Here is a 15,668-nt window from a genome sequence, read left to right on the forward strand (position 1 = left end):
AGAGTGACCTCTGCTTTAGAGGCAGAGAGGAGAGTGGGGAAAGAAATACGTGAGATGGGAATAAGTTAAGTTGCGTGTTGAAATGTTTCTGCCAATGCATATTTACATAAATATACCCCTTTTATATTCTTACATACTTGTGTGTACCTCTGTATGCACGCATACGCACACACACACACACAGCATATGTCACGCTGTGCGTGCGCCAGCAGCAGAGACGAGCGCGCGCACCGCAAAGGGCGCATGCGCGCCTACTTTTAAGCTAGCAAGGACAACGACGGGGCAGGGGCGGCAGGGAGGAACTCTGCCGCCCCAAGAACGTTTTGAAAACCACCAGCGCCGGAGGGGGAAGAGCGGTGTGGGGGGGGGAGTACTACCACCCCCCCTTAAAGAGAAACTCCCCTCCGTGCCAGACCGCAGGAATTCCGGACCATGCACACCCCTAATCCTGGCAACAGCTGACAGAAGCAGCCAGACTTACAAATTCTTTATTCTGGCAAATTATTTTTGGTTGCTCTGGTCAGGATGTCCCTGACTTGCTGCATTCCAGCTAAGGTATGGGAGGCACATTTTGACACACTTTTTGGTAGTGCCTATCATCCCACCCCTGTATCAGAGCTCTCACTTGAAAGTACTCAGAATTGGCCCCCAGTATACATTGCAGAGGCCAAACAACTTATTGATCAACTCAAGAGTGGTAAAGCCCCTGGATTCCGAGTGGTGGGCACAAGAAGTGTTGGCAGCCTTATTTACCCATATAAACAACTCAGTCTGCATACCAGAAGACTGGGGTCTGTTAATTGTGGTACCTATATTCAAAAAGGGTAACAGAAATGTTCCATCTAATTACAGACCCATAAGCCTAATTAATACTATTAGCAAAATGTATGCTAGGCTATTAAATCAGAAACTAATGGACTAGTGGAGAAATTCCTGGAAGATAAGCAGACAGGTTTCAGACCAGGGAGTTCTACGATTGACCATTGTCTGGCCGTTCAACATTTAGTTTCAACTTTCCAACTTTATTGTTATTACAGACAACGGCCTCTCATTACAACAGAACCACACAGAAAACTATACATCTCGTCACATCAGTAGCATCAATAGAAACTACAATAGGAACAATACAATAAAAACTACAGTATCGTATATAAGGAAGTTTCAAATAAATAAAATCTGTTCACTCTCCTAATGTGCTATGCCCACATCTACCCTCTCAACGTTTCTTCTGCGAAGTTTACTTGCAATGCCAAGAAAATTGGCAACTCTTGCAGGGATGAAATCGTCCAAGTCTGAGAGTAAAAACTCCACTCTCTCCTGGCCTGAGGTCAATCTATGATCTCTTAAAAAGGGAGAAATTAATTCTTCTCTTAGATCCTTATAAAAGCAGCAATTCAGCAAAATGTATTCAGTAGATTCAACCTATCGCCCTTCCAGGACAGCAGAATGAAGGGCACCGAGTCTGGCCACAGTCATTGCTCTACGATGTTCAACGAAAGATAGCCTTATCAGGTATCTAGCCGGAAGGTGTCTATCAATTTGGGCCCCCATAAAAACCCCAGATTTTATTTTGCTAACATCCTCCTGCTTGGTAATGTCCATTATGCAAGGGGCGTAGCCAACCCGCCGGCAGCCTGTGTGCAGCCGCAGCAGGCGCCCTGATAGCCACGCCCCCACGTCTGATGTCAGACTGGGGGGGCATGGTCTGGCTCCCGGATGGAGCCTTGAGGCTCCGTTCGGGTGTTCAGCAGCAGCTTAACTACTTAAGCTGCTACTTAACTACTTAAGCTACTGCCCCTTCAGCAGTTAGACGAAGACTGGCGCTGTGTTCGCAATGCAGCCCAGGAGCGGCTCTTCCTTGCAGGGAAGAGCCGCTCCTGGGCTGCGTTGCAAACTCAGCGCCAGTCTTAGCTCCTGAAGGGGCTGCGCAGCCCCTTCAGGAGCTAGTTAGGCTGGCGCTGTGTTCACAGCGCCAGCCAGGGAGCAACTCTTCCCTTCCTTTACAAGGAAGAGCCACTCCTGGCTGGTGCTGCGAACGCAGCGCCAGCCTTTGTTTAGCTCCCGAAGGGGCCACGCAGCCCCCACTCGGGAACTAAACTACCACCCCCGCGCCCAACATCAGACGCGGGGGGCGTCGGGGCTGTGCTAGCGGCCCCTGATTGGCCACCGGCCCGGGTTCTTTGAACCCATTGGCTCAATGGTGGCTCTGCCCCTGAATTATGCGTTGGTTTATGGCGTCTGAGGCCTTCTCGAGGCCCATCTGTCTTATCACCAGAAATGAGAAACCCAGCCTGCTTAATTTATTGTCGATGTGCTGTTTCCAGTGGATCTTAAAATAATCTTCTAAGACTAGCGGGGCAAACCCATCAGGGCAAAAAAACAACTTGAGCCAATAACCGAACATGGCCTTCCAAATTCTGGTCTCAACTGTAGGCCAGCCCACTTCCAATCTGAGGCATGCATTGGGGACAGACTGGGCAACCCTCAGTATACCCCTAAGGAATTTAGTTTGAACAGTTTCCATCAACATTTAGTTGAGAAATACACAAATCTACTTTATTTGCTGCATCCGTAAACTTTAAAGCTGCGTTCGATTCCCTATGGATGCCTATGGTCCCTCCAGACTCTGTGGCACCTGAATTGAAGAGTGGCTCTTGCTGCTAATGATCAAACTGTATGACAATATGAGTCTTAGAGTGAGATACAACTGGCAGGGCCAGTTATCTATGCATATTAGGATATCTAGTGGGGTCAAACAGGTGCATTCTGGCCCCTTCGTTGTTTAATTTCAATGTTAACTCTTTAATTAAGTGCCTGCAGGGCTTAGATATACACACCCTGAAGCTGGCAGGCAGCTTCCTGTTTTTTTTATATGCAAATGCACGGTCATTTTGTCCCAGTCACAAGTGGGGATGAGAAGAGCTCTTAAGGCCTTAGCCTTTTATTGCAAGGAAGAGTAATTGGACATTAATCATCAGAAAATTAAAATCCTGGCCCTCTCCAATAGGGAAAAAAATATATAAATGGAGGATTGACAATCATGATATAGAGCAGGCCTGCACAACATAAGGCCCGGGGGCCAGATCTGGCCCACAAGGACGACTGTTTTGGCCCACAAGAAGGAATGTTTTGTGAGGACAGCAAGAACCATGATGAGCTTTTGGCAAGCAGCAGTGGCTCACCACAATTGGCTGCTTGAGACCAGGTGCCCCCCACTTGCCTTGCTGGTCCCACACCTACTGACACCATCCTTCCTCCCTCTTTCCCCTCACCTTCCTGCCTTACTCCAACCCTCTGCTCCTTGCTTTAATATTCTTAATAATTAATTTTAATCCAATAATTGATGTGCTGAAAATTGACCTCGGCCCCCACACACCAAGTTGTGGTTCATTCCGGCCCACTGGGGCATTTCAGTTGTTTAGCCCTGATATAGAGCAAGTTAAATGTTTTAAGTATTTTGGGGTCATATTTCAGGATTTGGGGAGGAAGACCGCTCAAATTAGATATGCTGCTGCTCAGGCACGGAGAAGTGCATCAGCAACTCTCAACTTCCACAGGAGGGATGTTCATTCCAGCTGCCATCAATTTACTCAAGGCAAAGTCGATGGCTCAAATGTTATATGGGGCACAGCTGGGACCAGTGTTCCCTCTAAGGCATGCATGTGCTCACACTTTTTTTGATGTGCACTCAGTTTTAGATCCCACTCAGGTTTAATCAGGAAAATCCCACTCTGAATGCGTGCGCATTAACAAAATAGATGGCTCCTTCTCTAAGAAATGCTGGAAATGTAATTCACGTTTAGGCTCATTTTATCATATGTGGTGGACCTGTGATAAAGCTCAATTGTTTTGGAAACAAATTCATATGAAAATTGAACAAATTCTAGAGGTTAAGATTCCCTTTCTTCCAGAAATTTTCCTTTTAAGTATGATGAAATCTTACATCCCTGCTAAATTAAATGAGTTGTTTTTGTATATAATTACAGCGGCTAGGATCATATATGCTTCTAATTGGCATGTTTCAGAAATTCCCTCTTTAAATGAGTGGTTCCTGAAAGTGTGGGATTATGCTTCAATTCTGAAAGTCTCAGTTTATGTGCATGGTATATCTACTGAGTCATTCATGTCTGCTTGGGAACATTTTATAAATTACAATATCCATAAGGGTCAAACCTTGTTCCCATTTTCTGGATTTGATTTATAGTGTTTTTGATATGTTTAAGAGTCTGAAATTTCTTTTTCTTGTTATTTTGTTCTTGATGTCTTTTCTGATGTAATTAATTAGAAAAAAAGATGTTTCTCATTATGATGATAGTGCTTTATACTATTTCTATGGTGATTTGCTTTTCTTTTTCGGCTTTCTTCTCATTATATATATATATATATATATATATATATATATATATATATATTTAATGAACTTTATTTCTGACTCCCAAATGTATTTCTAATGCCATTCTGAGACTGGAAGCAGGTGTTATCTCGATAGAGGCCAGAGCTTGGTACTAAGTACTAATGAACTGGGCAATAATCAGCTTAATGCCCTCTGGTCTCCTTCCCTTATTGTTGGATAGACACTGCTCGAGTTGGTGGGAGAACTGTGTTAGGAAACTCCATACCTACAGCCTTTCACCTGAGGCAATCCTCTCTGTGGGATTGGTTAGGGCCAAAGAACTTGTTAAATAAAGGATCTGGAATATTGAGTTTTAGAATGACCTGCTGAGGATATCTAGAGATCATTCCAACTGCTCAGTGGTGGGATGAGAACTTGCCCAGCAGATTATCTATACCTCCTCACCTTCCCTCAACATAGATGGGCCTTCAAGGGCCTGCATGAATGCCCTCCCCTTGGAACTACTGGCTGGCAGATATAGCAGAATTCCAAATGAGCAGAGATATTGCCCCTATAATTATGAGATTGAGTCAGTTGCACATGTGCTCCTGCAGTGTGTCTTTTATATAGGTCTTAGACGAAGGTTAATTTACCCTATTTTACACAACCTAACAGGACAATCGGATGAATTCTATGTCAAATATTTGTTAACACATGCAAATCTGTCTATCATACACACAGTTGCAAAATTCTGTTGTTTTGCAAAGAAGTTCAACGCACTCTGCTCGCTAACAGTTAGATCCAGTGCACCGACATGTTATCAATATGGCTATGTTTAAATTTTACATTTGTTTTAGATGTTTTGATATTGCTCAGAGACCATAATAAAGACTGACTGACTCACACCTATTGTATTCTGTCTTGCTTTGGAATAAGATATTTGAATTAATTACATGCAGATTATCTGGAGGTCTTCAGCTTCATATGTGTTTAATAAAAAATAATAGCATCTGTGTAGTGCTTTTTAAGTGTGTAAACCATTTCACATGTATTATCTTAATGTAACCCTTTCAACAACCCTGTAAGGTAAATAAGGATCATTATTATTCCAATCTGCTTGCCTAAGGCCAGCTAGTGTGTTTATGACAGAGGTGAGATTTGAACTGGGGAAGACCTGAATTATAGCTCAGTCTCTTAGCCACTATTTCTTATATGGCTGTCATTTGGGATGTGCATGAACTGGTTCATGCACTCCCGGGAGGCAGGGGATCCCTTAAGGGGGAAGCAGGGATCCTTTAAGGGGCAGGGAGGGTGCCCTTACCTGCCCCGGCACTCCCCCCCGCCCGCACTCTCCCCAAAAGACAGTAAGATAGTAAGACTTCTACGGTAAAAAGTTTCAGATCACACTACTAAGAACTGGTAGAACCTGCATATCCCAGGATGTGGAAAGCCAGGAAGAATAAGTTTCTTTATTATATTTGTACACCACCCCAAACTTCCATCTCTAGGTAGTTTTTACAGCAAAACACAAAAAACAAATTAGAACAGAAATTAAAATCTTTAAACAATTTAAAACCACAAGTCTAGTTAAAAAAGCTTGAATCAATAAATGCATCTTTAACAACTTTTTAAAAGTTGTCAGAGATGGGGAGCCTCTTATTTCAGCAGGGAGAGCATTCCAGAGTCTTGGGGAGGCAACAGAGAAGGCCCGTCCCTGTGTAGCCACCAGACAAGCTGGTGTCAACTGCAGACAAACCTCTCCAGATGATCTCAATGGGCAATGGGGCTCACAGGGAAAACGATGTTCTCTTAGATATCCTGGGAGCAAGATGTTTAGGGCTTTATAGGTTATAATCAGCAACTTGTGTTTTGCCTAGAAACCTATTGGCAGCTAGTGTAGTTATTTTAATATATGAGTAATATGGCCTCTTCAAGATGACCCAGAGACCAACCTGGCTGCCACATTCTGTAACAACTGCAGTTTCCAGACTACATACAAAAGCAGCCCTACATCGAGCGCATTGCAGTAATCAAGTATGGAGGTTACCAGCATGTGTACCACTGTTCTGAGGTTGTTTATCTCAAGAAATTGATGCAGCTGGCATATCAGCCAAAGCTGATGGTGGTCCTCAATGTTCCCTCTAAGGCGTGTGCGTGTGCGCACACTCACACATTTTTTTATGTCTGCTCAGTTAATTTTAGATCCCGCTCGGGTTGAATCAGGAAGGCATCATTCTGAATACAAGTGTGCACACACTGCCTTGATACTGCTGCTCAGAACAAAATTCATTCCTCACACAGATGAAAATTAGAACACTGGTGGTCAGAGGTTCTTTCTATCTCAACCTGAGTCACCAGGAAGAGGTTTGGATCAGTATTCCCTCTAACAGGGATCCCCAGATGTTGCTGACTACAACTCCCATAATCCCCAAGCAAAAGCCATTGCAGCTGAAGATTCTGGGAGTTGTAGTCAACAACATCTGGGAATCCTTGTTAGAGGGAACACTGGTTAAACACATAGATGTTAGAAAACATTGAAGACAGGATGGAGCCCTGGTTGACGAAATTTAAAAGTTCATGTTTTAAAGAACAACAGTCTTCATGCAACACCAGCTGGAATCTGCCCAAGTGGTAGGAGCAGCAACACCGCAAAGCAGTGCCTCCAACCCCCTCAGACGCGCCAGAATAATATAGTCGATAGTATCCAAAGGCATTGAGAGATCCAGAAAGACCAACAGTCAGACTCCCTCTGTCAATTCCACTTTGGAGATCACCCATCAGGCCAACAAAGACAGTCTCCACCCCATGGCCCACCCAAAAACCAGTTTGAAATAGAGCTAGACTTTTTTGTTTTTTTTTACATTTAATCCATTTCCTCCAACACTGTCTAGAGCTGGGAGGCCACCATCCTCTTAATCACTTTTCCCTCTAATATGTGCACACGCTCACAAGTTTTTGGATGTCCACTCAGTTCATTTTAGATTCCGCTCAGGTTGAATCAGGAAGGCTCCATTCTGAATGCAGGTGCGCACACATTGCCTTGATACTGCCACCCAGAACAAAACTCATTCTACACAGAGATGAAAAAAATTAGAGGGACCACTGCTCTTAATTACCTTGCCCAACCATGGAAGGTTAGAGACAGGCCTATAGTTGATTAACTCCGAGATATCCAATGCAGGCTTCTTCAGAAGAGGTCCCAAGATTGCCTCCTTAAGACAAGAAAGCATCCTACCCTCCCTCAGAGAAGCATGTACTGTATAATATCTACCAGGCCTACAACAACCGCGCCTGCCAGATACTATATGCCATGTCAGACAAAGTGTTGCCAATAACAGTATTTTGGGGGTTGTGCAAAAAGGGGACCCCTCACTCTGGTCTAGCAAAAGCACCAAGTCACAGGCTAGCAGCCTTCAGTAACGTTTGAGCCCAAGCAGCGCCCCTCTCCCCCCCCCGGCTTCTTGGTACAATCTGATCATTAGAACAGCACAGGCAGTGTTTGGAAACATGCCTCCAGGTCAAATGCTAGTAGACTGCAAAAGGGTGTTACAGACAACTCCGGCTAGTAGACGATTAAAATTTATTTTGGGCAGGAATCCTCCTATTTTCAGTGATAAGACTTGAGTTCTTCAAGCAAGAAATAAGCAAACATGAGGCCATTACCCCCTCATCAGAGTAAATGAATTGACTGGCTAAGATAAGAAAGAGAGCTCAATGGTAAACAAAAACCTTTGCATCTTGCACCTGGAACGCCCAGTTTCCCTTGAAGCAATCAAATATAGAAACACCCATGAATAATTTGGAGTCATCTTTGACTATTTCACCGCCACCTAATGGGGAAATGACTTGCCTAGTGAGCAAGAGGTTGCTGGTTTGAATATCTGCTGGTATGTTTCCAGAATATGGGAAACACTTGTATCGGGCAGCAGCAATATAGGAGGGTGCTGAAAGGCATCATCTCACACTGTGCGGGAGATGGCAGTGGTAAACCCCTCCTGTATTCTACCAAAGAAAACCACAGGGCTCTGTGGTCTCCAGGAGTCGACACTGACTCGAGGGCACAACTTTACCTTTTGTCTCTTTCACCATTCTATGCAGCAACAGAAGGCACAAGTACACCGATTCACCTGAACAACAGAGTAATGCCTCTATTTCCTTGCCCTTCAGGAAAAGATAATGTCACAATTGCCATGATACTGCCAAGGGCATGATTTCAGGTATATCTGCCTTTAACAGACAACCTGGAATCAGAATCCATTTCTTCAATGTAGGGGCGTATCTAGGGTAGGGCAGACAGGGCACGTGCCCCGGGCGCCACTTGAAGGGGGGTGCCATTTCTTAAAATTGTTATTATTATTTTTTTTTTAAAGGCTGCCAAAAACAAAATGGCCACCACACATGCTCAAATGGCCTCTGTAAGGCCCTAGGCCATGCCAGGCCTTGCAGAGGCCATTTGAGCATGTGTGGTGGCCATTTTGTTTTCAGCGGCCATTTTTGAAAAAAACAATTATTTTTAAAAACGGCCACTGCACATGCTCAAATGGTCCCTGTGAGGCCCTAGAGGCCAGAGGAGGGAGGGGTAACCTTTGCAGACACCCCCCATTGCCTATAGGAAGTGCCCTGAAGGGGCTACAGGTTAAAAAAAATTAATATAATATAATATAAGTCACTGTACACATATTCACTTTGGCACTATGTACAGAGAATCAGGGCTTGTGAATACTGAGCTGAAGCTTATGAGCTAGGATTGTATTCATTTGCTCTTACTTTGCTTCTTGTGATAAGTGAGTTAAATGTGATGTCTTAATAATATGGCTATTAATGTTGAGTTTGACTTTGAATCAGTGTGAAATCCTTAATATTAAGGCCCACTGAGAGTTTCTTGCTCTCTTTCTCACATTTTAACTGTCTTCCTGAAATACTAGAATATATTCCAAGCAGTGACACAGTTTACTCTGCATATCCTTTATTTTCAGAGTATCTAGGAAAAGCCTAATTCTCCATTTATTTTTAAAACTTATGTAATAGTGATGCTACATTGCACAGTAGACAATTAGGCAGGTGCTTCTGTTTAGTTTTCCAAGTACACCTCCACATAGTATTTGGGTATTTCATGAGCACCAGCATACTGAAATTTGTAGTTTTCCAGCATTTTTTGGTCTGGTTAGGTCCACTGCTAAATAGTTTTTGAAATTTTAAAAGATTAACAAGCTTGACTTGTATTTTTCAGCTGATATTATAGTAAAGTTATCTGAAAGATGGGTGTCAGATGTTTGGACAGGGGGCGCAATTTCAGTGCTTGCCCTAGGCGCTATTTTCCCTAGATACGCCTCTGCTTCAATGGACTCTTACACAGCCAGCTATGGCTGTTGCTTCTTCTTCTTGCCTCTTCCCCCTTTCTATCCCTGTCATGCTCCTTGCTCCTGAGGGATCACGGATTGAATTTCATTTCACACACCAAACGCACTAGGAAGGATAGGGAAACTTCCAACTCTTTTCATTTCTTTTCAGGAACTTCCCACCCCCTTCTTTGATTGAAATAAGTCATAGAGCTATTCTCTCTCTCTCTCACACACACACACGTGCAAAACTGGGCTAAGGAAGCCCAGCTCGGTTTTGCACATGTGTGTGCACCACTGGGATCAGCCCAATCCCAGCAGCACTGCAGCGGCAAACCCACTTGTGGAGCCTCCCTCCAAAATGAGGTTAGGAGAGCGAGCACTCTCCTAACTTTTTTAAAAAAATTATCTTTCAACCATGGCTGCTTGCAGCCACAGCTGACAGACTGCGGCCTTCTCGGGGAGGTGAGATCCCCAAAATGCACCACACACTCGTATGGTGCATTATTGGAGCTTGGGGGGCAGGGCAACGTGGGGTGCCGCACACCGGCACCCCAACCCTCAGAACTACCAGCAGCATCCGGTGATTGTCCGGGGGGGGCGGGGAAATCTGCCGCCCAGAGGCAAGGACATGCTCGTCTGCAGGGGAGGCAAGCTGTTTGAGGCTTCCTCCCCTTGCCTTGTCAAAGCCGTTTCTCTGCTCGTGAGAAAAGGCTCATAATCAATTGTCCTCACAGAGAACCAATGAGGAAAATGGGGTTCTCAACCCTGTGTTTTTCTATAGGGGGGTTCATGCAGGAGATAATCAGTGGGCAGGAAAGAATGCTTAACCATTTCCCTCATTTACCAATTCTCCCCAAGCCATCTTTAAACATTTATTTTCCCAGTCAGACTCCAAAATTTAAAGCAAATTCCAATGAGTGTAAAGTAGTCTCAGGGAGAGGGGTTTGCAGGAAACCTCCCTCTTACTCATTCTCCTTTCTAAGCGCCACCCAACTGCCCCCACATAATCTCAGCCATCATGAATTTAGAAACGTGTATTTGCCAAGATAATGTGAAACTCTGCTCAAAGATATCTACCTTTGAAGCAGCAAGCATACAAATACGGCCGTGGTCACAGTCCAATGCTAAACAGTTTCCTCACACTGCGTGAGCATGTGGGCAGTTGCACACTCTTTCTGTAAAAATATACTGCAACAGTGGTTTCCAATTCCTATTCTTGGGAAGTCCGATTTGTCAATCAATCAACCCCTTTGTGTTGCAGTAGAATTTGAACTTATTCAAAGGCACACTCTATTTAAATGAAGCACCATCCAGGCCTATTAGAGTTCATCATTATCCCACAAAGACTAAGCTTGCACCATAGAACATTGCTAACACTCTACTGTGGCTGCAGACTGCAAGGGAAGATTGGCAACAGCAGACACTGGTGACGCTCTCTTTCAGAGAAAATTTTTTGGTGTTACTGAACTTCTCACTGAAGAGCTCCCAAAACATTTCTGAGGAATCTCATGGTTCTCCTGAAACACAGTTTGAAAACTATTGCATCATGCTGACATATTAGCCTAGTAAATGCATGGCTTACAGCTTAGTGTTTTTTACATTTATAAGTCAATATGATGTAGGCTCAATTTTTTTATTTTTATTTTTAAGATAAAACAGAGTTCCCAAGAGTTTAATAGCTTCATGAAAAGGAAATTCAGTACCTCAAGCTTTTCCCACCATAGATCTGCTTGCCAGGAAAAACTTCATGCTGAGTTGCTAAGGTTACACACAGGAACCCTTCTAGAAAGAATTTGGCAACTCAGCATCATGGGATGTTAAATCTTAGATTGTGAACTGTCTCAAAATTCCTTACTAACTCCCAGAATGATCTATACTCCTCTTTATGAATTCTTAGGCTCCAGCCCTAAGTGCTCATAATTGAAGGGATTAAAGTGAAAGAGAATTGTTTTTCTTTTTTTAAAAAATCAACACTATATAATAGAGGCTGCAACTTTCATACACTTAAATAAAAATTAAGCCTAAGTGAAATCAATGAGAATTACTTCTGAGGAAAAGTTTTCAAAATGGGGGGGGGGGGTTATGTTTGAAATCATGATCCTTCTGCTGTCTTTAAAATGTTTGTTTTGAACAAGACACTTCACAATCACAATAACATAAATACATGCAAGTTGTTACATTTTATTCCAATATCTAATAAATGCAAACAAGCATTTCATTCTTGAATCCTAAAGAACATGCCAAAACAAAGATCTACATTCAGCTTCCTTTCAGTTAAACTAGCTCTTTCAACTGTACTAGAAGCCAGAGTTAAAACTGTACTCCATTTTAATAACAGGAAAGTCCATAGACTTTCCTTCAGCCTATGACCCACCTCTTAAGAAGGAATAAGGCACAGGAATCATCCTCTGATTTGTCAACTGAAAATAGAAGACATAAGAGGTGCTACTCTGACTAATAACAGCTTAAATGTTATTTGACCCCAGACAAGACTCTTTGATATCTCACTGCCAAGTTGTGATGTCACCGCTATTCAGACAAAGAAGAAGTCACCTAAGGAGAAAAAAAACTGACTGAAAGGTGACTAAATTTGCACAGAGAGACCTAGCCAACACACTACACCTATGCTGAAGGGAACACCACAGATAGAAAGGTGAACAAAGAACATCAGAAAAATGATCTTTTAAAAGCAGGTCAGGAGACCTTTTTGTGAAAGAGCAAAACAGTTGAATTTGCTTATCTCAGGGTGTGGCAAGTATATAGAGGGGAGAGCACCAGACAGATAAACTCTATTTCAGCAAGGGTCTGAGGTCCAAAATCAGGATACATTTTTTTAAAACCCAGAATGCATTTGAGAATGGAGGAAGAGTCCCAGCCCCATCACAATGCACACAACTTGGCAAAGATTCTTTTTCTCATACTGTTGCTCTCTCCTCCATCCAGCTGATCTTCTTCTCACCCTACACACAGAGCTGTATATTCCTGTAGCTCTACTCACAGGAAGATGTGTGGAACTCCTCCTTAGCTGCCACCTTCTTTTTAAATGGCTGATCTACCGTATCCTTTAAGAGTATAAGAAGGAGAAAGCTACTAGGTACAGCTGCTGCCTGCTTAATTGTTGGGTTTTTGCCTATCGCGGAATTATTAAGGGAACGGAACGGAAGCCTAACTAGGAAAAAAGACAAACCTTAACAGCACCTATAGGGACAAATCATTTCTACATCACTTTGGGTTTTACAAGAAAGTGGGGGGCGGGGGACACAATGTTAAGACTTCCGCATATTTCCCACTCACCGGTAACAAAAGTTATTTGGAGCCTTTTTATCATACAGGAACTTCCTTGCATTTTCTGGGAGGAAATTATCATTCAAGTATGCAATAAAGCGGCGCTTCTTAAACAAGAAGTGCGTTCAAGGCCAAGAGCAACCGAGGAATAGAATTCCGTCGTTCACACAAAAAAGAAGGCAGGAATCGCCCACCAGTCAGCGAGGAAGAGAAGATTTCCCTAATGTATATGCTCGACCTCAAGTATTAATGAATGCAAGCTATTAATATAACTGATGATGAAGAAACTGTCATGGAGTCCCCTGCCTGCCTCTAAGAAGAATCGCATTTTTTCCTTGTCAGTCCTCTGCCCTGAATTTTAAAGAGCAGGGACCCGCACACACACATATTTACACACACACAGCATACATCGCCAATTAGGAGACCAACCAGCAACCATCTTCCACCCGCCGCCTTCTCTCGGGCAACAAACAGCTCCTTTCGCCGCAAAGACAAAAAAAAAAAAAAGCCGCAACTGCCCCCGCCCAGCGTCTTCGTCTCCCATGACAGCGAATTGCCCTCCGTGGATTCGGGGGCACAGACCTTATATCGCTTCCTCGCTCTCTCCGTCACCTCGACCCAGCAATGTTTTGCCTAACGGCGCCCTCCACGCAAGCATACACACACCGGTTTCAGCTTCTACAGAAGCAGAAGGCGGAGAGAAGAACAAGCGCCATTAACTCCTCCTTCACCTCCCCCACTCCGGTGAAGATCTCTGTTTTTTTCTGATAGCTCTCAGCTAAATTGTACATACATAAACTAAAACATGCTTTCTGTATAAGTCTTTGAAAAAACTTTTAAAATCCAGCCACACAGATAATTCCTTTTAGTGACCCCTCTTGATAACCTTTGGAACCAAATTATTAATGTTACTGCCAAAGCAGAGTGTTTCTTTCAAATGGATGTCTGAAATAATTAAAACCTAGTGCTATTTGCTTGGCCCATCACTTTCCATCATCATCATCATCATCATCATCATCCTAAGTGCAGTTTGGAGCACAAAAGCCACAAGCAAGGGGGACATGCAAACCCCTTTCCCCACCAGCACTTCTCTACTCAATATGAGCCCTGGGGTATGGAGCCAGCTCGATTTGGAGCCGGGCTGGACATTGAACAGGCTCAGAATGACAGGTTTGGTGTCACACTGGCCTGGCCTCGGCCAGTCCGAATTTGAACCGAAATGGACCCAGTTCGAACCAAGCCAGTTTGGATTTCTATTGGTTAAGGTGGATCCGGTGAGGATTCCCCTTTAGCTGGGGGGGCTTCCCTAAGGGTAGAGTGGGCAGGAGGGGAGTAAGTTACTACTTAAAACTCCCATTCTCCACCACGGCCTTGGGGGTGAGCAGCATCAGCAGCTCGGCCCCACCCAGCCAGCCTCCCCCAGTTCAAGCCTTCATTGGCCGTGTATGTGCAGGGCCTGAGTCACCTAATGGTGCAGCAGTGAAGTAACTTGCCTAGGAAGCAATCCCCTCTGGTATGTTTCCCAGACTATGTAAAGTAAAGTTGTGCCATCGAGTCAGTGTCAACTCCTGGTGACCAAAGAGCGCTGTGGTTTTCTTTGCTAGAATACAGGAAAGATTTACCATTACCATCTCCCATGCAGTATGAGATGATGCCTTTCAGCACCTTCCTATATCGCTGCTGCCTGATATAGGTGTTTCCCATATTCTGGGAAACATATGGTGTTCTGGGAAACATATTCTGGGAAACATATGGTGGAAAAATATGGTGTTTCCCATATTCTGGGAAACATACCAGCAAGGATTCGAACCAGCAACCTCTTGCTCCTCTTGCTTCCGCCGGATTCTCCAGTACCTTGCTCCCAACTACATCATCCCCTCAAGGACCACGTTCAGCCGGAACGTGGTCCCCTCCCTGTACCAACGGTGCAGGGAGCTTGTGTCAGCTAGGCTGCGTGCAGCACCGGCTGGCACCAGCATGCATTTCAAGACTGACCTCTGAACCAGTGTCAGTGGAATGCACACTGCTTTCCTGGCCCCCACGGCACTTTGGTGGGGCCCGGAGAGAGAGGGGACCTCCTTGGGCGCTGCCTCTGGCTCCAGCACGAGTGTGTCTCCATGGAGGAGGTAGCAGCAGTACTCGACCACCAGAGAGAAAAGTGGATAGGCGGGTGTCCACACCTCTCCCGGGGCTTCATTGTCACAGACAATGGCTACAATGTGACCACCACCATCGAGACAGTGATGGACTGTGTGAACATATGGTGTATGGCACACATGCTCCATTTGGCTGTCAGGGACGACCATGGCCTTAGGGAGCTGAAGGCGTCCAAGGAACAGGCCCGCACCCCTGCAGGAGCTGTTGCTGCCATGGCCACACTTGTTGAGAAGGCTCACAAGATGACCAGACATTTCCACCGCAGTGAGATGTGTCCAGGCGCCTGCTTCGGGAGAAGCAGCGTGACCTCAGGCTTCCCCGCCAGCTCATCCCAACGGATGTAGAGACATGGTGGAACTCCACCTTCGTCCTGTACCAGTGCCTGCTGGAGCAGGAGAGAGCCCTTGGCGCCCTGATGAGGGATGAGTCCTTGGGCATGTGCGACCTCTCTAATGCTGAGTGGAAGCACATGTCCGAGATGGTGTTGACACTTGAGCCCTTCCAGCTTGCCATGAAGGGCTTGTGTGCGGGCACCACTTCCCTGAGCCAGG

At 44.6% G+C, this 15,668-nt stretch overlaps 1 protein-coding gene across 9 annotated transcripts in view; it reads right to left on the reverse strand.

Moving 5' to 3' along the window:
- The window catches only part of FAM118A (family with sequence similarity 118 member A), a 38,630-nt gene extending 24,943 nt beyond the window's left edge, over positions 1–13,687 (reverse strand). For 2 of the 9 annotated variants that reach the window (XR_008308846.1, XM_053257151.1), the window contains exon 1: positions 13,369–13,483. The gene's annotated coding sequence lies outside the window, so the exon portion shown is untranslated. Of the gene's footprint in view, positions 1–12,596; positions 12,621–12,673; positions 12,815–12,862; positions 12,886–12,969; positions 13,347–13,368; positions 13,484–13,542 lie in introns of those variants that run through there. The other 7 variants (XM_053257162.1, XM_053257152.1, XM_053257154.1 and 4 more) reach the window with 7 other exon arrangements.
- Between the last annotated feature and the right edge of the window lie 1,981 nt (positions 13,688–15,668).

Source organism: Hemicordylus capensis, chromosome 5 (genome assembly GCF_027244095.1).
Source record: "Hemicordylus capensis ecotype Gifberg chromosome 5, rHemCap1.1.pri, whole genome shotgun sequence".
Lineage (NCBI taxonomy): Eukaryota > Metazoa > Chordata > Lepidosauria > Squamata > Cordylidae > Hemicordylus > Hemicordylus capensis.